The sequence below is a fragment of the Lissotriton helveticus genome, chromosome 4_1 (genome assembly GCF_964261635.1).
Source record: "Lissotriton helveticus chromosome 4_1, aLisHel1.1, whole genome shotgun sequence".
In the NCBI taxonomy this organism is placed as follows: Eukaryota; Metazoa; Chordata; class Amphibia; order Caudata; family Salamandridae; genus Lissotriton; species Lissotriton helveticus.
In genome coordinates, this window is record NC_136063.1 from 1,807,380,245 (window position 1) to 1,807,403,513 (window position 23,269).

Sequence of the window (23,269 nt, forward strand, 5' to 3'; positions counted from 1 at the left end):
GCTGCAACGTTTAGGTTTGACTGGTCCTGACATTCTGGACACAAGGCATTTGAGCCCCTTCTTGATGGCCAGTTGGCCAGGGGGACGGGTAGAGGTATAGGGCGCAAGGCCCTAATGTGATTGATATGTGCTTTAAATGTGGTGCTAGGAAATGTAATGCATTTAGTATGTTTTATGCACCCTGTGTTGATACATCTAGAGATGGTTTTACCTATGGAGGTTTGTATTAGTGAGATTGTACTTCACTGTGATTTACACCCCTAAATGTGAGTTATACTTAGGAGGTAGGGTTTAATGTGTTTAGACTAGTGAGGAGAATGCCTACTGTATTTATACTGGTTAGGCCTAATGTGATTTATGTGTAATGTGCAATGCCTTTATGCCTGTGATACCTCTACATGTGTTTTCATGCTTAGGAGGTTGTTTTGCCTAGTATAGTTTATACTAGTGAGTTTATGTGTCCCTGCGTGATCTATTCCTATGGTTATTAGTATTGCGTAGGGTGTACCTACCTGTTACCAGTGGTTACTGGTTGGGTTCTACAATTGTTATTTTGTGCTACAATTATTCTATGTTCTAGAAGTGCTATTTCTGCTCAGTGTTGATCCTGACAGTGGCTCACGTGGCCCTGTCCTGTGTAAATAATCCCTTGTGAATATTGCCCGTGCCAGTTGGCAGCATGTATATTGTGTGATTAGTCTCTGATGTGTTTTGACAATACAAAAGTTATTTTTATATAACCTTGTGTGGAGTTCCTTTTGTAGTGTGCCTGGGATGTTGTTGCTGTGTGCATGCGCAAATGCTTTACACATTGCCTCCGGGATAAGCCTGTCTGCTCATGCCAAGCTACCATGGGGGTGAGCAGGGGTTGTCTTTGGCGTGTAACTCCCTTGCCCTGACTAGAGTGGTGGTTTCTGCCTGGCTTCTGCGCAAGCCTTAGCCAACCAGAAATCCCAGTTCTAACAGGTGTCATCATTGGGTTACTGAGAGCGTGGTTACAAATACTTTACACTCTTGCCTTGAAGTTAAGCCTGGCTGCTCGTGCCAAGCTACCAAGGGGGTGAGCGGGGGCTATCTGAAAAGGTATCCTTCCTTTCCCTGACATGGAAGCAAGGGTCCCTGTTTGGCCTAAGGTACCTACCTCGGCCAACTAATGACCCCAGGTCTAACATGCCCAACGCCAATTCCCCATAAATGAGGCCCTCCAACTATTCACTGTATGCTTAGATGAGGAGACTGTCCACTCCCTGCATACCTTAGGGATTATTTATGAGAGCGCTACATCACTTTCTACCACATAAAGTGATAAATGCATGACACAGGGCTCTCACTCTAATTTCTGAAGCCACATAAAGCCACTCTGCATGGCTTTAAGTGGCTTCATATATTACGAATAAGGCGACGCAGCGTAAAATTGCTGCATCACCTTAATCTGTGCCAGGGAGGCATTCTATGTGCATTGCAGTGGGTTTTAACAAGCAATACGATGGATTTGGACGCTGCCCCAGATTTACAAATTCATGTAAACCTGGGAAAGCGCCAAATATGTATGCCTCCCAAGGTGAGGCGTAACGAGAATACATATGTTTATTTACCCTCATTGTTTCCTCTTTCTATTAGTGCTGTATTCTGAAGTACACATACAACATGCATGCATGCAACGGAGGCACCCTTCCATGTGGTGCAAGGGTGCCTACATTGGCGCTAGGCTGCCAAAAGGCCTGAGCACAGGGAGAAAGGACAGGAATGCACTGTATTGCTTAAATACAGTGCATTCCTGCCATAGTACTTTGGCATAGGGCAGCACAGCAAGGTGCTTTTCGGCTCTGCCCTACACCAAAATGCCATAAATAGGTATCTTTGTTTCTGTGGTGTACATTACTCAGACAAAGGTGGAAGTTAAAGTTTTCAAAGACAGAAAGGCACATACATTTTTACCCTAGTGGCTGTGATGACTATTCAGCAAGTGGGCTTCTTTCAGGACTGAAAGGGCTGAGCTATTCTTATCCACCAAGGCCTAAAATCAGCTGTGGAATATTAATAGTTTGCTACTGTGGAGGAAAATACTGTTATACTTAAAGAAGGAAACACCTCCTCTTGAAATGTACTTATTTATTTATTTAAGGTTTTATAAAGTGTATACATGACCCAATCGTATCACAGCAATGTACGGTGCACAGAAGGTGATGACCATTACAAATGTTGATTAAGCAGAGCAAAAAGTTATGTAAGTTCATAATAAAAGAAGGACAAGGGGGTAAGACAGCAACATAGTCTTTTGGTCACCCCCTAACCATCATACAATGAAAATAAGTGAGGACATTGAGTATACTTCAATCAGAAAAGGCCGGGATAGATGAAGCAGATTCAATGCCAGATGTACCACAGGATTTGTAGTGGTAAAGATCAAATCTGAACCTTTGTGATAGCAAAATGGTTTCTTCAAATGTTTAAAACCCAAATTGTGAATCGGTAAAATGTTAACATTGTTAACGAAAAAGGGAACGGCCCAGAGATCCCGATTCTGGATATGAATCCCTAGAGTGCCGGAGGAACTTTGCGTATTCATCCGGGGATTCTACGTGAGACCATCATTGGACCTACCTCTTAAATTTAGATGTTAGAATACAATGTCATATTACAATTTTGGAGATGTACAGACTAATCGTTGACACCATGTTGCTAGAACAAAATGACTGGCCTTGAGAAAGCCCTGGCTTTACTTGCCACATAGGGTGAAACACGTGTCGGCTGTTCTCTTTCCCTAATAACTTATTTAGTGAAAAATGTTAAATGAGTGAAATGGATTTAATCAAGTGGTGAATAAAAATAACTATTCTCACTGAAATCAACCTTTATTACTGTGCTGTATTTTAATAAGGAATTACCCTACTGACTGGAATGCATGCCTTTGGAAAGGAGGAATGTATGCTCACAACCCCTCCCCAATATGTTAACATTGCATATGGAAGGGGCATTGAAAGGGTGTCCCTTCGAAATACCAATTCTTTAGCCTGTGTGTTAGTGCTTTTCCTCCAAACTTCAATCACAAAACAAAAATATTTTACTACCAAATCAAAATTATTGGTAACCATTTGTGAACAGGAAGGGGGCCAAGAGACGTATAAGGAAAATGGGCGGCATTAAAAAAAAAGACTGTTTTAGTTAGAAACAATCACAGATAAGGTGATCTGCACATTGAAGCAAGCTACCATGTCTGAAGGCTAAAGTGGAAGGGTTGGTGCCTATAAAAGGTGAGTTCCAGATCATTCGAGGCTTTCCAGTGAAGGAGTGTCAGTTTGATCTTTTAATTCCAGAATGCAGGCGGTTCAAGTAGGAGGGAATCTGAGCTAGGCCTTGAGCGATTATCTTCCGATCAGGTCAGTTTTTGTGCCAGGTATTTTGGAATCCCAAACTGAAGTCTTTTGTGGTTAATGCAAGACATCCTGAAGATAAATCATGCTTTGATCAGGAACCCCTCTAGCATGGTCAGCAAGGAAATGAAATGATTGAAGGGCCTTGCTTCTGAGATCAATATGGCTACTGCAGTAATCATGCCTTCATCAGAGCCAAGTAGGAAGTGAGAGTTGTGTCTAGAAAAGTCAAGTGCTATACCACATTCTTTAAATGACTCCCTTATCATACACATTTCTGCCCTACTTGTTGGCTGAGAAATTATCATAAAATCTGCCATTCAGACTTGACTGTAACTTTTCTCCTAAAGCCTGTCTGCAGATAATGTAAACTAACATTACTAAAGTGGTTATTTATCATGAGTATTCTTCTGAATCTGTCAGCACTCAACTGAAAACAAGCTGCAAATGTTTCGCTTTAGCCTTCACAGGGTTGCACATGTGTAGGATAATTACGGGGTGCATTGCAGATTAGGAAGGTAATATGTAAGCTATGGCTACTAGGGATATGGACTTTGGGCAACCATGAAAGGAAGTATTGGAGTTATAACTGCTTCAAGATGGTAGAAGCTTACTCCATAGGGAATAAGGCTCATACCTATCTAAGGTGGCTTACAAATATCCACTACCAGGCTACAGCAGGCAAAACAGTTTAAAGGTTCTACACTTTCAGATGGACTTCACCTGGTGACTTTGCTTGATGGTGGGTCCACTCGCCTTCGCTGTTTTCTAGCATTCATGTGGGAACTTCCCATTAGGCAGGACATGTTGCTAATTACCTCTTGCTTTTCCTCACTCAGCTGAATTCATAATGGCCTCCAGATACTAGTGAAAGGGGTTCTGAACTTCACTTGCACTACAGTTTCTGCCTTTCCATTCCCTTCTCACCTGTTTCCCCAGAGCCTGATTTCAAAAGGCTTTTGTTGCAAATATAAGCACCAAGAATCCTAGCCTAGGTGCTTGGGCCTATCTGCCTTGATAGACCTGGCATCCTTGATATGGTCTACCCCCAACACTTGTGTCTTCTCCTCTCCTGTTTTCTGAATTTTATTTTTGTTGGTATTAGGACATTGCACTATACCATTGCTAACCAGTGCTAAAGTACTTGCGCTTTCCTGCTTAAAAGTAGGGAAATTAACTTATACATGAATGCCACATTTCATTTATTTATAAGTCCCACTAAAGTGATGCTACATGTTCCCATGGCCTGTAAATTAAATTATACTATTGGGCCTACAGCACTCATTGTGCCACACATTACACAGGCACTTTATAAACATGCCTCAGGACTGCCTGTGCTGCTTTCAACAGTCAATTTGACCAGGCAAAATGATCCTTTTATGAGGCCTAAACCTTCCTTTTAAAACATATAATACCCCTAAGTAAGCCCTAAAAAGTCTAGTGGGTATGGAGCATTGTATTTAAAACACAGGACATATTTTACATGTCCTGTTTGAGAAAATCTCTGAAATTATTTTTTTTACCGCTGTAAGACCTACCTCTCCCATAGGATAACATTGGGTTACCCTATTACATTTAGTAAGTGCAAACCTTTGGATTGGAAACATTTAGGATTATCATGTTTGGTCTCAAACCAATTGTATTTTAAAATCCTCTTTAGTGGTAAATGTGGATGTTAAGTCACAATTCTGAAAATTCAGCCTTTGGTGCCTGCAGCCTATGCCCTGAGTGTCATGACCCTGCAAATATTTGCAGGTGGCCTTTGTGTAGAAGCTAGTTGTTGGCAGGATGGGCCATTCAGCCAGGATGGGTGAAGTGGAGCTGTTTCCTCCCCCACTTACATTTCAATGGGCTGCCTCAAGCACACTCAAAAAGGAACTTGACACCAGTTTTCTTTAACCCTAGACTACGTTAATCATTGGGTATGGGTAGGTAGGAACATTTCAGAAGCCTACTTGGGGGTAGCCTGGAGGTTTCCCTCATTTGAAAGCCTGACACCAGGTGTACATATTGGACCCTTGGACTAACTCAATTCAAATCAAGTCACTTTATTCAAATAAAATAATATCCATGAAAGAGTCATAAAAAACATTAATTATAATACAATATAGTACATTTCGCTCTCTTTCACAATACATTTATAAAGATTGAAATGTAAATAAAATGTGCATAGACAGCCTATATGTGATTCAAAAATCACATCAAATACTTCTCATAGTGTGAGATATTATACTTCATAGTACAATAGTGTCCATTTCTCAACCTTATATAGGGATACCTCCAGTTAAAATGGGCACAATGTACGATATATAAATACCTATTACACTATTTAATAATAATACCAACTCTACAAATGTAGAACTATTAATGTAGGCACCAAAAAATGAGAACAAAAGGTTATTCAATCATCTTCATTGCCCAGCCTCATACATCAGTGCTTCTAGATATGAAAGACATTTCCTTCTAACAATAGCAGAGATGTAATGAAGCAGGAGACCAAAAACAAAATATTCACATTGTCTAATTCAAAAAAGTACTTAAAAGCTTCCTGGTAATAAATACATTTTCCAGTTTTAAATATAAGTAATAAATATTGTCTTCTCAAACTAATTTAAACTTTACAAAACAGGCTAAAGTGCGTTGTCTTTTGATTGGGTATACCATTACATGGTCTTTTAGGTAGCATCTGGGGCCAGGCACCAATTTTTGGGACGACGACCCTGAAATGCAAAATTCTGAGGCATAATCTGGTGAGGTAGAATCTATGGGCCTGATTACGATCCTGGTGGGACTGCCACCGACAACCCGTTGGTGGCAGTCCCACTGCCATTGGAATGAGGATTCCTGCCCGCCATATTAAGGAGGCGGGTGGATAGGTGGTGGTCGATAGACCGACCACCACAGATCCATTGGGCCGTTGGAGGGAGTTGAAGTCCCATCTAGGTTGGCAGTGCCTGCCAGGGACCACTGTAGGGATTACAATGTCCCTTTCTGCCCACTGTTTCATGGAGGTCAAACCGCCATGAAAGGGTAGGCAGAAAGGGACTTTAGGGGCCTTTAGCAGGCCCCTCTTTCCCCCTGACCCTCAGCTGTGGGTTTTTTGGGGCACCTGCGGTGCCCCCTATGTATTCCTGCATCATGCGGCAGGCACCTGCCTGCCAAGTAGTGCAGGGATATGTGTAGGATCTCCTTTTTGTATTGCAGAGTGTGCCACAGTCAGCAGCACCTGCCGCAAACAAAATATAGGCATTGTGACCGCCGTGGTGGCAGTCGCATCCTAATGCCAATGGTGGTACAGCCGACAGCCTGTCAGGTGGTCCCATTTACAAAAGGATGGCAGTCGGACAAAAGTCCAACCACCATACTAATCAGCCCCTAAGTTGGGAGTTCTGTATAATTAAAAGGTAGTTTTTAAATTTCACTTTCTGCTCTATAGGCAGTCTCCCGATCAACAGTTTCCGGATAGATTATCGTTCAGTAAGTTTGGCGCATTCCCTTAGTTTCTTTCATCTTGATGTCCAGTAGCACTGGTAATTTAGTCCTCTTTCTTGTTTCCGCAGACTTTGGGTATTGTTCCCCTCTAAACCTACATTGGGGTTATGCACCAGTCTCGTTTTTCTTTTGGATCTAGGTATGTCGAGCCACACTTGTGTCGTCTACCCTGGTCACGGCTGGTTATACGTTTTCACACGATTTCCTCATTATTTAGTTTCCTCCATTGTTGGTGGTTCACTCTATTGATCTAATTCCTCTCTTTGCATGAGCTCTTTCCTATTTTTTAACTGTGTTCTAGGACACGTGTGTTTCTTTCCTTTTCTCCACTTTTTTTCTCCTGGTTGACAGCTACACCAGACAGTGAATTCTCCCCTCTGGCACTTGTTTAGTTCCTCTTTACGCATATGTATACTTGAACACTGTTCTTTCTATTATTGACAGATTCCCCTGATGAAGGGCTATTTTGTAATGCCCGAAATGCATTGGGATTTTTAAAGATATGGGATGCTGATGTGACGCATCATTCATCTTATGTTTTGCGAATTCCTTCACGAAGACAGTGAATAAAATTCATCTGGACAAAGTTGCCATCATGTTAATTATGGAACTTTTTATTGTTGGAAAAATGTTTTGATGCATTTGATATCATTGTGAGAATAATGCACTAATCTGTTTATTTTACTGTAAGCCTCATTTAACTATTGTTGAAGCGCAAAGCGACATTTAACGTAGTGCATTGGGTTGTCCCAGATAGATTTCTGGGTATTCGCTTGTGTTGCAATACAAAATATAGGCATTGTGTCCGCCGTGGTGGCAGTCGCATCCTAATGCCAATGGTGGTACAGCCGACAGCCTGTCAGGGGTCCCATTTACAAAAGGATGGCAGTCGGATAAAAAGTCCAACCACCATACTAATCAGCCCCTAAGTTGGGAGTTCTGTATAATTAAAAGGTAGTTTTGCAATCCATCTTGTACCCGGCATGAAATATATCTAGTCACATTAGGCCTGCTACTCTCACAAATATCTCTTTCTGACTCACTCTTTCACCTTAATATATGTTTTACTTCTTTCTATATCGTAGAAGGCTAACAGGATCTTCAACTCCAATGCACTTGTCCACTTTCTTCCGGAGGCTATATTGGCCAAACATGTTATCTTATTCTCAGACTCTAGAAATAAACAATCTAGTATTATTTCTTTGGTATTTTTTGTGCCAACTCTCCTCCATAGATTGTGCCAAAACAAAACAGGGCTGGCATGTAAGTCATCCTCTAAAAAGGGATCTTCTGCTTCGTTAGGTACAATATAGGATAAACTAGACTTTGCTAGAGCCAGCAATAAATATCAAAACAAGTTATCTTGGGTTTGTAGAAGGGCACACTTTACCCATCCCCACCTTAGAGCCATGTAGCGTATTCTAGGAAGGCATTTTTTTTTTTTATAACATCAATACTTCCCTGGTTGGTGTGTTATCTAATTTAGTGCCAAATCTATAAAGGGATTTCAATTTTCCTGTATGCAACTCTGTTCCCCAGCTCCCCTCACCAGTAAATTGAAGGCCAAGATATGAAAATATGGTGTGGCCTCATTTTTTGCCCTTCCCTTCCACAGTGTATGTTTTGTTTAGGCTGATTTTCATGTCTCTATCCTCCAAATAGGAGACAAAATTATCAATCAGGAACTGGAGTCCATTTTTAGTTCTTGAAAACAGTACAGCATTATCTGCCTATAGTATGATGGAAACTGGGCAATTCATGATCCTGAGGGCATCAGCCTACACTTTTTGTAGCAACTCATTCACCGTATTAATTTCTAATGAGAAGAGCAGGGTGGCATGAACACATTCCTGATGAATCTCCCTAGAGACCTAAAACTGAAAGAACCTTCCCCTTTAGTCCCACTGCGTACCTGAGCGGTCAGATGGAAATACAATTGTGACAGAAAAGTAATAATCAAGTCAGAGCACACATCTCAGTCAGCATTTTGCACAGCTTAGCGTAGTTTACCAGTTCACACAGTCTACTTAAGTCAGTAAAGCACAAATGTACATGACCCTCTTTAACTACTGTGTATTTGCTGGTGAGGAGGTGTAAGTTAACACATTGTTCTATCCTACCAACATCTCTCCAGAACCCATATTGTGTATCTGTGAGAATATGGTTATCATTCACCCATTCTTCTAACCTATTCAAGAGGATTCTACCCATTAACTTAGCACTAGAGCCCAGGAAGGATTTTGGGTGATAACATCTTGGATCTCCACTTTCACGCTTTTTAAAAATTGGTATGTTAGACCTGACATCTTTTGGCTTCTTTCCCCTGTCTTTTTGCTTTCTGACCACCTGGTTTTGACTATATTTTTGCTGGTTTAGTGTCTCTGCGCACTTCCTTACTGCTGTTCAGTGTTAAAGTGCATGTGCTCCTACTGTAAATATTATGAATTGGTGTTTCCATGATTGACATGTTTTATTTACTGGTAATTCCCTAGTAAAGTGCACTGAGAGTACCAAGATCTGTAAGTCAAATGCTACTAGTGGTCCTGCAGCACTGATTGTGCTACTCACAGAAGTAGCCCTGTAAAGGTATCTCAGGCCAGCCACTGCAGTCCGCGAGCATTTTTTACTGCCATGTTGACTTGGCATGTGCACCCACTTCCCAAGCCCTAACCTTCCCTTTTAATACTCGCAAGTCACCCCTAAGTTAGGCCCAAAGTACCCCTTTGGGCTGGATGAAGTGTATTTGAAAGGTATGACATGCACTGATGTGTGTGACATGTCCTGATAGTGAACTACAGTGTGTTTCATTTTTCACTATTGAAAGGCCATCTGCCCCATAGGATAGAATGGTGGATTCTTTGTAACATTTTACAAGTATAACTTCCCATTGAGACAAGATGGAGAAATGGAGTTTAGTATGCCTGAACTCAGAATGTTTAAAATACATAGTTTAGTAAAGATGGTTTTTATGTTGTGTGTTTGCAAATACCACTTTTAGAAAGTGGGCATTTTCTTACTTAACTTTCCTGTGTGCCTCTTCTTGGTTGTGGATTGACTGTCTGGCTTTGGAGTGACAGTGGCTAGGTATGTGCATTCACTGTAGTCAGCCACTGGGGGTCGAGGTGTGTCCTACCTTTCCTGGATGAGTCAGGGCTGGGCTGACCAGACCTAGGCTGCATTTAGAGTAGCAGTACGAGATTTTGTTGCACATGAATAGGCCTGGTTTGCCTTACCCATTGCTGTCTACAAAAAGAGGATAGAACTGGTTTGGACAAAGCACACAGACTTTTTGCCACAAGAGAACAAAGGAAATGTGGTAAAAGTATTGGGGCCCAGATCCCAGAATCTTTTAACTCTTTTAGACTTAGAAACCTGCCAAGAAGAAGAACTGGAGAAGCTGTGAGAACGAACTATGGCTTTGCTGTGCTTTGTTGTGTTGGCCTGCAGTAGCTGCTTCTGTCTTGGGCAGAGAAAGGACTGGATTGAAGTTTCTGGAACTTCTTTGTTTGACTTTATCCAAGGTAGAGGTTCAAGTAGTCTCAGGAACAGCAAAGACTTCACCTTTTGCTGGGTACCACTTCTGGGACTGCGGGTCACAATCGCCACAGAATGAAAGCGCAACCTGATGCTGTCGCCATGAGTGCTGGCTGTTCTATGATCTGAAGGCACCGCAGAAGGCACTGTCGCACTTCACACTGCAACCCTAGTCTCAACAACTACAACATCTGCGCCGCCACCGGGCCGCTGCTTGCACCGTGACCTGTGGGCACCACACTCTGCACTGCCTTGCTCCACGCCACCTCCCTTGTCTTACAAACAATGCCTTTGCCAGCTGATATCGCAGACGTGGTGTGCACCGTGGTCTGGGGGCACCACTCGTGGGCTACACAAAGCACCGCCCCATCCCTCACAACAGCCACAGCCCACCGATGCCAGCCGCCATTAACCGCTGTTCTTCCATGGCCCCCATCTCTAGCACCATTATCATCAGCACTGACATGGTCTCCGAAACTGTTGGATTGGGTTGTTTTCAGCACTGCTGTAGCACTGAACAGAGCTACTAACTTCAAGGAGCTGCATTTCTAAGGTTATTCTTGCAAAGTGCATACTCTGATTATTGCATGTAGAGTTTTTATAGTTTTGGTCTTGATTTACACAGATAAATATTGGTTATTTTTCTAAAACTGGTGTGGCATTCTTTTGTAGTATTTTCACTGTATTTCTGTATGTTATGTGCAAATGCTTCACACACTGCCTCCGAGATAAGCCTGATTGCTCCTGTCAAGCTACCAACGGGGTTAAGCACAGGGTATTTCAGTAGTGTATCTCCCTTATCCTGAATAAGAAGAAGGGTCTCTACTCGGACAGGGTAACAACCTGCCAACTAGAGAGCCCCATGTCTAACATGGTACAACTGTACTTTCTGTCCAAGTAGCAGGAAGAAAACCATCTACTGTTGTGTTACTCACTTGTGATAAAAATGGGGCCCATAAAGTGACATGTAACTTAAAAATGTCTATTAGGACCCCATCGGGTCCTGGTGCCTTTACGATAGCTGCTTTATCTAGAAAGTTAATTACCTTTTTTAAGGCTATTGGTAGTAAGTCTACTGCATGTGTTGTATATACTTCTGAGGTAAGCATTAATATTGAAGACCACTGTTAAAAGGTAATGGTCACTTTTAGACTGACTCTTCAGTAAATACCTGTACCTGAAGAGGGCATCAGAAGGACTGCCTTAGTCCCATGTTTGACTGCCCTGCTTGCTGTGTACCTCAGAGGACTTCTCAGCTGTTATCAGAGACTGCCATGCTGCATGGGACTGTTTTGTACCCACAGAAGACTGCCCTGCCGCTTAAAGCCTGCCTGGTTGCTTGAACTCAGAATTACCAGAGTGACTCAAGAGGCTAGTTGTCATGCTTCTAGTAAGAACTAGAGGGATGATACAAGCTCCAAAGACATTGAACCCTGATTCTGACCTCTGCTGGAATGAGCCTTAACCACCCAAGTGGTGCCACATCCGTTTCTGGACCCTTGGTAAAGCTCGTAAAGGTGCTGCTCCTGTCTAACCCTAAAAGATGGAACTGGAAACATTTTCACTAAAAAGTGGCCTGGGAACCGGGACCCACCTGCTTGTTTATTCGCAAGGTGCATTGCCGATCGGCCGGACTCTATTGTAGCTACCACTATGTTCTTCTCCGCAGTAGCAAATCCTGTTCAGCAGGACCTCTTTCACCAAAGGTAAATGGCCTTGAGAATCCCTCAAAGGCTACAGTCTGCAGCTTTGTCCTATAGGAAATTTTCACTTCCAAGAAAATTGACATATTTCAAACATAGAAATCTTCACCTCAGCTCTCCAGAGGCTTCCAGACAATGAGGCCCCCTCCTTTTACACTGCCAGCAGCTTTGCCTGACCGAACCTCTCCTGCTCAGGAACATTTCTTCAAAATTCCTTTTAAATCTGAAGGCAATGCTTAGACCGGGCCCATTCCACCGTGTGTAGTTGATCCGTGCTCCATCATGGTCATCCTTAACCTTTGACTTTGCCCTGGTCTTGTGTGACTTGATACCCGTAGTTGGGGTTTTTACCTTATGGGCACTATTTTACAAATAAAACATTGGCATATATAACTCCGGTACAACTGATTGGATTAAATTTGTTTTGGTGTCATTTCATTTATCAAAATGAGTTATATTTTTTCTAAATTGATGGTTTTTGTTCTTATGATATGTTTTTACTTTATTATTGTTTGTGTGTTGAATAAATACCTTGCATATTGTTGCTAAGTTATGTCTGATTGCTCTCTTGTCAAGTACCAGAGGGTTAAGCACATGAACATTTTGTGACTTTAGTGGTTCAATCTGGTAGAGAGACAAAATATAGAAATTAAAATATCGATATACAATAATATCGATGTTTTAATTTCGATGGTATAGAATATCGATGTGCAATAATATCGATAGACAGAATATCAATATTCAGGTATGTATGTTACTAATATCGAAATTTTGTTTAGTGTTATGTATTTTATTATGTTGTTTATATGTTTGTTAAACATGTTTTTTAATGTATGTTTAGAAATTAGTAATTTTGTTTACATTTTGCGTTTTAGTATCAGAGCAGGTTGTGGGTTTATAGGGGAATAGGGTGGGAAGTAATTTAATTATAATTAATTGATTAATATGTTGTTAAAATATTTTTGATTAATAAATACGTATTAATTAATAATTAATTGGTAATTAATTATTATTAATTAGTTAATTAAATGAATTAGAGTTAATGTAGTAGTATTTATAATTTTGTGTTATTGTTAATTAATAATTAATTGGTAATTAATTATTATTAATTAGTTAATTAGAGTTAATGGAGGGCTGTTTATTATTTTTTGTTATTGTTAATTAATAATTAATTGGTATTTAATTATTATTAATTCGTTAATTAAATAAATTAGTGTTAATGTACTAATATTTTTTATTTTTTTGTTATTGCTAATTAATAATTAATTGGTAATTAATTATTATTAAATGATTAAATGACAATTACATTTTTTATGTGATGTATTTATGTGTAGTGGGTTGTGTGTTTATAGGGGAATAGGGTGTGACATAATTAAATTAAATTAATTAAAGAGATTGTATTTATTTATTGGTATTTATTGTTAATTAATTGTTAATTAATTGGTAATTAGTTTTTTTTTATTATTTCATAATATTAATTATAAATAATGTATTAATACATATTGTTTATTCTTGTAAATATCTTGTTAATTATGAATTGGTCATTAATTATTAATTGGTAATTAATATGTGTTAATTAGCTAATTTATAATTAAATCAATTTATATTAATTGTTGTTAATTGATTAATTGATATTTATATTAATTGTGGTTTTTTGAATGTGTACTGTGTTGTGTGTTAAAGGGGGAGTAGTGTGGGAAGTAATTTTTACCCCCATGCTATCCAACGCTTTCCCTACTGTCGCACCCTCTGGAGTGGGAATAGTAATTTTTACCCCTATGATATCCAACGCTTTCCCTACTGTTGCACCCTCTGGAGTGGGAATAGTAATTTTTACCCCTACGCTATCCAACGCTTTCCCTACTGTTGCACCCTTTGGAGTGGGAATAGTAATTTTTAGTTTTTACCCCTACACTATCCAACGCTTTCCCTACTGTTGCACCTTTTGGAGTGGGAATAGTAATTGTTACCCCTACACTATCCAACGCTTTCCCTACTGTTGCACCCTCTGGAGTGGGAACAGTAATTTTTACCCCTACGCTATCCAACGCTTTCCCTACTGTTGCACCCTCTGGAGTGGGAATAGCAATTTTTACCCCTACGCTATCCAACGCTTTCCCTACTGTTGCACCCTCTGGAGTGGGAATAGTAATTTTTACCCCTACGTTATCCAACGCTTTCCCTACTGTTGCATCCTCTGGAGTGGGAATAGTAAATTTTACCCCTACGCTATCCAATGCTTTCCCTACTGTTGCACCCTCTGGAGTGGGAATAGTAATTTGAACCCCTACGCTATCCAACGCTTTCCATACTGTTGCACCCTTGGGAGTAGGAATAGTAATTTTTACCCCTACGCTATCCAGCGCTTTCCCTACTGTTGCACCCTCTGGAGTGGGAATAGTAATTTTTACCCCTATGATATCCAACGCTTTCCCTACTGTTGCACCCTCTGGACTGGGAATAGTAATTTTTACCCCTACGCTATCCAACGCTTTCCCTACTGTTGCACCCTTTGGAGTGGGAATAGTAATTTTTTGTTTTTACCCCTGCACTATCCAACGCTTTCCCTACTGTTGCACCCTTTGGAGTGGGAATAGTAATTTTTACCCCTACGCTATCCAACGCTTTCCCTACTGTTGCACTCTCTGGAGTGGGAATAGTAATTTTTAGCCCTACGCTATCCAACGCTTTCCCTACTGTTGCACCCTCTGGAGTGGGAATAGTAATTTTTACCCCTATGCTATCCAACGCTTTTCCTACTGTTGCAATATGTAGAGTAAGTATATATATTAATTTATATGTAGTTTTTAATTTAGTTTTTAATGTGTATGTATTAGTTATTATTTTTTAAATATGTTTTAATGTTTATATTTATAATTTGCTCAATTATATGTATTTTTAAATAATTTTTACATTATTATTAATACATTTAAAAAAAGGATATTTTTAACTTCGATATTTTTGTACTACTATATTTTTTTCGATATTTTTGTACTTACAGATGACCAAGCCACCCCACCCTTCTGACGCTCAGTATCCCGCCGTCTAGCGCGGATGGTAATGGTCTATTGTTTTTAAGCCAAAAGATGGCTTTGTTCAGTAGGTCCTGATGTAGTTCACGTTTGGCCGGGCTGAGTACAGGGACCCCAGAGAGAACGGTGACGTATGGGGCGGCTTCGGGGGGTAAATCAATACGATGCCTTCTTTCTAGTGAGATCATAGGAGCTCTATGTTTTTTAATGTATGTTTAGAAATTAGTAATTTTGTTTACATTTTGCGTTTTAGTATCAGAGCAGGTTGTGGGTTTATAGGGGAATAGGGTGGGAAGTAATTTAATTATAATTAATTGATTAATATGTTGTTAAAATATTTTTGATTAATAAATACGCATTAATTAATAATTAATTGGTAATTAATTATTATTAATTAGTTAATTAAATGAATTAGAGTTAATGTAGTAGTATTTATTATTTTGTGTTATTGTTAATTAATAATTAATTGGTAATTAATTATTATTAATTAGTTAATTAGAGTTAATGGAGGGATGTTTATTATTTTTTGTTATTGTTAATTAATAATTAATTGGTATTTAATTATTATTAATTCGTTAATTAAATAAATTAGTGTTAATGTACTAATATTTTTTATTTTTTTGTTATTGCTAATTAATAATTAATTGGTAATTAATTATTATTAAATGATTAAATGACAATTACATTTTTTATGTGATTTATTTATGTGTAGTGGGTTGTGTGTTTATGGGGGAATAGGGTGTGACATAATTAAATTAAATTAATTAAAGAGATTGTATTTATTTATTGGTATTTATTGTTAATTAATTGTTAATTAATTGGTAATTAGTTTTTTAAATTATTTCATAATATTAATTATAAATAATGTATTAATACATATTGTTTATTCTTGTAAATATCTTGTTAATTATTAAATGGTCATTAATTATTAATTGGTAATTAATATGTGTTAATTAGCTAATTTATAATTAAATCAATTTATAATAATTGTTGTTAATTGATTAATTGATATTTATATTAATTGTGGTTTTTTGAATGTGTACTGTGTTGTGTGTTAAAGGGGGAGTAGTGTGGGAAGTAATTTTTACCCCCATGCTATCCAACGCTTTCCCTACTGTCGCACCCTCTGGAGTGGGAATAGTAATTTTTACCCCTATGATATCCAACGCTTTCCCTACTGTTGCACCCTCTGGAGTGGGAATAGTAATTTTTACCCCTACGCTATCCAACGCTTTCCCTACTGTTGCACCCTTTGGAGTGGGAATAGTAATTTTTAGTTTTTACCCCTACACTATCCAACGCTTTCCCTACTGTTGCACCTTTTGGAGTGGGAATAGTAATTTTTACCCCTACACTATCCAACGCTTTCCCTACTGTTGCACCCTCTGGAGTGGGAACAGTAATTTTTACCCCTACGCTATCCAACGCTTTCCCTACTGTTGCACCCTCTGGAGTGGGAATGGCAATTTTTACCCGTACGCTATCCAACGCTTTCCCTACTGTTGCACCCTCTGGAGTGGGAATAGTAATTTTTAATCCTACGTTATCCAACGCTTTCCCTACTGTTGCATCCTCTGGAGTGGGAATAGTAAATTTTACCCCTACGCTATCCAATGCTTTCCCTACTGTTGCACCCTCTGGAGTGGGAATAGTAATTTTAACCCCTACGCTATCCAACGCTTTCCATACTGTTGCACCCTTTGGAGTAGGAATAGTAATTTTTACCCCTACGCTATCCAACGCTTTCCCTACTGTTGCACCCTCTGGAGTGGGAATAGTAATTTTTACCCCTATGATATCCAACGCTTTCCCTACTGTTGCACCCTCTGGACTGGGAATAGTAGTTTTTACCCCTACGCTATCCAACGCTTTCCCTACTGTTGCACCCTTTGGAGTGGGAATAGTAATTTTTAGTTTTTACCCCTGCACTATCCAACGCTTTCCCTACTGTTGCACCCTTTGGAGTGGGAATAGTAATTTTTACCCCTACGCTATCCAACGCTTTCCCTACTGTTGCACCCTCTGGAGTGGGAATAACAATTTTTACCCCTACGCTATCCAACGCTTTCCCTACTGTTGCACCCTCCGGAGTGGGAATAGTAATTTTTACCCCTATGTTATCCAACGCTTTCCCTACTGTTGCACCCTCTGGAGTGGGAATAGTAAATTTTACCCCTACGCTATCCAATGCTTTCCCTACTGTTGCACCCTCTGGAGTGGGAATAGTAATTTTAACCCCTACGCTATCCAACGCTTTCCCTACTGTTGCACCCTTTGGAGTGGGAATAGTAATTTTTACCCCTACGCTATCCAACGCTTTCCCTACTGTTGCACTCTCTGGAGTGGGAATAGTAATTTTTACCCCTACGCTATCCAACACTTTCCCTACTGTTGCACTCTGTGGAGTGGGAATAGTAATTTTTACCCCTACGCTATCCAACGCTTTCCCTACTGTTGCACCCTCTGTAGTGGGAATAGAAATGTTTACCCCTACGCTATCCAACGCTTTCCCTACTGTTGCACTCTCTGGAGTGGGAATAGTAATTTTTACCCCTACGCTATCCAACGCTTTCCCTACTGTTGCATCCTCTGGTGTGGGAATAGTATTTTTACCCCTACGCTATCCAACGCTTTCCCTACTGTTGCACTCTCTGGAGTGGGAATAGTAATTTGTAGCCCTACGCTATCCAACGCTTTCCCTACTGTTGCACCCTCTGGAGTGGGAATAGTAATTTTTACCCCTATGCTATCCAATGCTTTCCCTACTGTTGCACTCTCTGGAGTGGGAATAGTAATTTTTACCCCTACGCTATCCAACGCTTTTCCTACTGTTGCAATATGTAGAGTAAGTATATATATTAATTTATATGTAGTTTTTAATTTAGTTTTTAATGTGTATGTATTAGTTATTATTTTTTAAATATGTTTTAATGTTTATATTTATAATTTGCTCAATTATATGTATTTTTAAATAATTTTTACATTATTATTAATACATTTAAAAAAGGATATTTTTAACTTCGATATTTTTGTACTACTATATTTTTTTCGATATTTTTGTACTTACCTTTATGTAGATAGAACTCCGATATTTTTGATTTTGATATTTTTGTGTCGATATTTTTGTATGTCTATATTTTGTCTGTCGATATTATGTCATAGATTCGTTCAATCTGACAGGAATTGTGTCAGCTGCTTGATCTATGTTAACACTCCACTCAACCAACAGCATAAGTTCTCACACTGGACTTCTCACTTATTGTTTTAAAACAACAATAAAGGTTTCACAGAATGTAAGTAAGTGAAAGGTTAAAAAGGATTCATATTAATTGTTTGATTAGGAAATGTTCAGACAGAATATGTTAATTGGAACAGAGCAGTATTTTGCACTAAGAATATGCAGCTGAGGTCCACACAAAGCTGTAAGCAACTTATCTTGCTGAAGGCTACCAAAAGTCAATCCAGCTTTCACTTGACCTTTCTGCTGAATTTGAGAGGCAGCTTTACTTTTCACTTATTGTTTTTAAACAACAAGAAACATTTCACAGAATGTAAACCTTTGAAAGGTTAGAGAGGCTTAATAGTGCTTATTTCAAAAATAATCAAGACTGTTTAGACAGAATATCAAATTGGAACATAGTGTTATGAGATAAAGAGTAACCTTCTACTAGGAATATGAGACTGAGGGTCCGGTTCAAGGTTCAAATAAGCTTTATTCGGCTTTTGAGTTTAAAACCATAAAAGCAGCAAAAGGAAATGCATACATGCAAAAATAAGTCAACATAACATTACATAATTAAAAAGAAAAATAGATTTAAACCCAACTAAGATAGTTTAGCAAATCAACGATTCAAAATAATAACCCAAGATACACAGAATCCCCCTTTTTTATCCGGTGTTATGGTGATTCGGTGCTCGTGGACCAGGATAAAAGTCATGCAGGTCCCAAATACAGATGGAGCCATCTCCAAGTTTGGGCTGGGTAGATCGCAAATAGGGGGCAATGTTCCTGTGTTTAAATTTAATTAAAATTAAATCCCCCGAAACATTTTTGGGCAGATGACCAAGCCACCCCACCCTTCTGACGCTCAGTATCCCGCCGTCTAGCGCGGATGGTAATGGTCTATTGTTTTTAAGCCAAAAGATGGCTTTGTTCAGTAGGTCCTGATGTAGTTCACGTTTGGCCGGGCTGAGTACAGGGACCCCAGAGAGAACGGTGACGTATGGGGCGGCTTCGGGGGGTAAATCAATACGATGCCTTCTTTCTAGTGAGATCATAGGAGCTCTATGTGGGAGATGTTCGGGATTAAGAGTATCATTGCGACCACTTTGAATGGGTGGTGTAACAGGGGAGTCACAAGTTTGAGCATTGTTCATAGACCTTTCCTGGGTGTTAGTAGAGCGTGTTGGTAAAACAGTGTTTCCAGTTAGTGGATATGACCGTATTACAATTTTTTCGATCCTGGACAGTCTGTCCCCCAAATCATTAATTTTTGCGACCAGTGGGGATAGAGCAGTATTTAGCAGTCGCTTGAATTGGGTCAGAAGGTTCGATTGTAGGGGGAATGCAGAGTCATTTGGTCGAGTCTCAGCCTTATCCATCGATAATGAGGCTGGGTTGGGGCCAGGTGAGGAGGGGCAGCAGTTATTAGATAGAGAGAGGGTTGTGTCGGGGGATGCCTGGGGAGTGCAAATTTCTTGATCAGTGACTCTGGCCACTATGGGGGGGGTTGATGCATCCGGGAAATAGTTTATGCCACACAGGGCGTTCAGCTCTTCCCAGATGGACATAATGGTTGGAAGACAGGATCCCAGAGACAAGAGTAGACAGTTCAAAACGGTAGGGGTTTAAAGGATAGTACCTGACTGTACCTTCTCCTATGATGGTGCCAAGAGTGGTGGCCCGTCCCGTCCTCCTTGTGCCTCTGAGGGCCACAGAGGGCCCGCCCTTTGCCCGGGCTTAGCTCGGCGTCCCGCTCGCGTCCCGCGAAGCGGGGCAGAGCGCTGTTTATGGCCCCTCCTGGCGCTGCGTTGCGTCCCTCAAGCTGCGCCGCCGCTGTGGCAGCCGGGAGTTGTGGTCCCGGGGCGGCGGCGCTAATCCCAGCAGGAGATGACTCGTGGCGGTGGCGGCTTCGTTGTGGGGCTTCCTCTCCCTGCCCCTGGTGCCCCTGGTAAGTGCTCAGCTGTACCCCCCGCTCCGCCGGGCAGAGCACTGTGTATGGCCCCTCCTGGCGCTGCGTTGCGTCCCTCAAGCTGCGCCGCCGCTGTGGCAGCCGGGAGTTGTGGTCCCGGGGCGGCGGCGCTAATCCCAGCAGGAGATGACTCGTGGCGGTGGCGGCTTCGTTGTGGGGCTTCCTCTCCCTGCCCCTGGTGCCCCTGGTAAGTGCTCAGCTCTACCCCCCGCTCCGCCGGGCAGAGCGCTGTTTATGGCCCCTCCTGGCGCTGCGTTGCGTCCCTCAAGCTGCGCCGCCGCTGTGGCAGCCGGGAGTTGTGGTCCCGGGGCGGCGGCGCTAATCCCAGCAGGAGATGACTCGTGGCGGTGGCGGCTTCGTTGTGGGGCTTCCTCTCCCTGCCCCTGGTGCCCCTGGTAAGTGCTCAGCTGTACCCCCTGCACTTACTACTTTCGGGATTCACAGAGTGAACTTACTACTTTCGGGATTCACAGAATAAACTTACTACTTTCGGTATTCACAGAATAGATTTAAGACTACTAACTCTAAGTCCGAAATCGGGGAGTAAATGCCGGCCCGGAGGCGGAGCTTCCGGCTTGGGGGCGGAGCTTGCGGCCCAGAGGCAGAGCTTCCGGCCCGGAGGCGGAGCTTCCGGACCGGAGTCGGAGCTTGCGGCCCAGAGTTGGAGATTTCAGCATGGCAAAAATCCCCACCTCCGAGCCGGAAGCTCCACCTCCAAGCCGCAAGCTCCGCCTCTGGGCCAGAAGCCCCGCCTCTGGGTAGCAAGCTCCACCCCCAAGCCGGAAGCTCCACCTCCGGGCCGGAATTTACTCCCCGATTTCGGACTTAGAGTTAGTAGTCTTAAATCTATTCTGTGAATACCGAAAGTAGTAAGTTTATTCTGTGAATCCCGAAAGTAGTAAGTTCACTCTGTGAATCCCGAAAGTATTAAGTGCATTCTGTGAATACCAAATAGTAGTAAGATTAGGATTTAGTCTTAAGTTCATTCTGTGAATTGGGCCCTTAGTGTCAGAGGATATACAAAACCCATTTCTGAGCTGTGTTAGGTATAGAAATCCAGAAAACGTATCCACAAAGATTTGGGAAAGATTACATCTAGCCTTTGCTACAGGTTATGACAGCCTTACACACAGCCAATCAATACTACAGCAAGCCTTACAGATTTAAAACAGTGTTTCTCATTGATTCCATCTCAGGTTATAAAGCAACCTAAATCGCTGCTTAATGGTAATTTTCATAACTGTCATGCAACCATGGGGCTGATTTATAGATGTAATTGGTAACAGGAGATCTTACAATTTGTAGAGGAAGAGTAAATTCAAAGGAGAACACACCGGTGGAATTTCCTCATTGGTGTCAACCCTATATACATTAGCAGGTTCTGGGTTGCATTTATCACCCTACAATTGAGTGTGTGTCCCTTTTCAACCCAATTCTAAATCTAGCCCTCTATCTGGTTTTCCTTAATTGTTTGAGTGCCAATTTGAGACGACCCCTTGGTAGAAATAAATAACTTCAATTCTGTAGTGTGTAAAACAAAATGTTGTTTTCGCATATTTACTCTTCTTTATTGGACAGTAACATTTCATCCAGGCTATTATAATCCTCCATACAAACAGTTTTCATAAATTAAGGCAAGAATCCAAAATAATTAATACGTCAGGTCTGTGTTATTAGTCTTGTATTATCAATAATGTTGCCTAAAAAGGGAATATGGTTCATTGTGAGGTTCCAAAATTTGCAGGCATACTGATCCCATTTTGCAATGATGCCACGCGGCAAATGCCTTTAAACTAGACAATTTTGATTAAGTCTAAATTGAAGGTCTAACAATAAACTCAAAAATAAGTTATGTGATTGTTAATAAAAGTAGAGAAAACCAACAATTAAACAAGCAAAGGAAGACAGAAAGAAAGAAAGAAAGAAAAAAAGGGCAAGAAAGAAAGCAAAAAAGAAGAAAGAAGGAAGGAAAGAAGGGAATAAAGTAAACAAACAATAAAGAATGAATGAAACCAAGTAAGAAGGAATAAAAGCAAGGACTAATGAAGAATAGAAAGAAAAAAGAACAAGAGAAAGAAAGCAGGAAAGAAAGAGTGAACGTGAAAAAGATAGCAAGAAGAAAGGAAAGAAGAAATGAAAGAATGAAAAACAAAGAAAACAAGAAAGAAGAAATTAAAGAATAAAAGGAAAGGGAAGCAAGAAAGATCGACAGAATGGAAAAAAGGAAAGAAAAAAGGAACAAAGGACTGAATAAGTGAATGAATACAGAAAGAACACCAAGAAAGAAAGAAGGAATGAATAAAAGGAAAAGGGAGAGCAAGAAAGAAGGAAAGAAACAATGCAAGAAGGAAAGAAAGAAAGAAAGAAAGTATAACGATAAAGTAAAGAAGGAATAAAAGAAAGAAAGAAAAATGGAAAAAGAAGGAAAAATAAATACAAGAAAAATCAAAGGAGGAAGGAAAGAAAGAAAGAATTAATGAAAGAAGGCAATAAAAAGTGTTACAATCGCTGCAAATTAAACATGATAAAGACTGGTTTTCATCCTGGGCAAATGTTATTATTGGTGAAATTGAGTCCAGAAAAAACGTTCTCTGAAGAATAGTCCACTTATGAATTCACATGTATAAGATTGAAGCTTTTGATACCTTAATACTGAATAGTTGCAAATGGATGCGATATGTTATGCTGTGAAATTCCAGCTGTTAAACACTAAACAACAAACCCTAGAGGACACTGATAAAGTTTGAATGTGGCATGTGCTCACATCTGGAATACTGTTACATTAGACACTAAACAGAAAGGCAACATCAGAGTAATACATACAAAAAATATATATATTGGCACGGAAGGGACCTAGCTTGTGTGCAGATGTGCTCCTTGTGAAAGAGCAAAATGCAGTCACTCAAGGTAAAGTTATGCCGTGGGTGAAGTGGGCTGCCCCA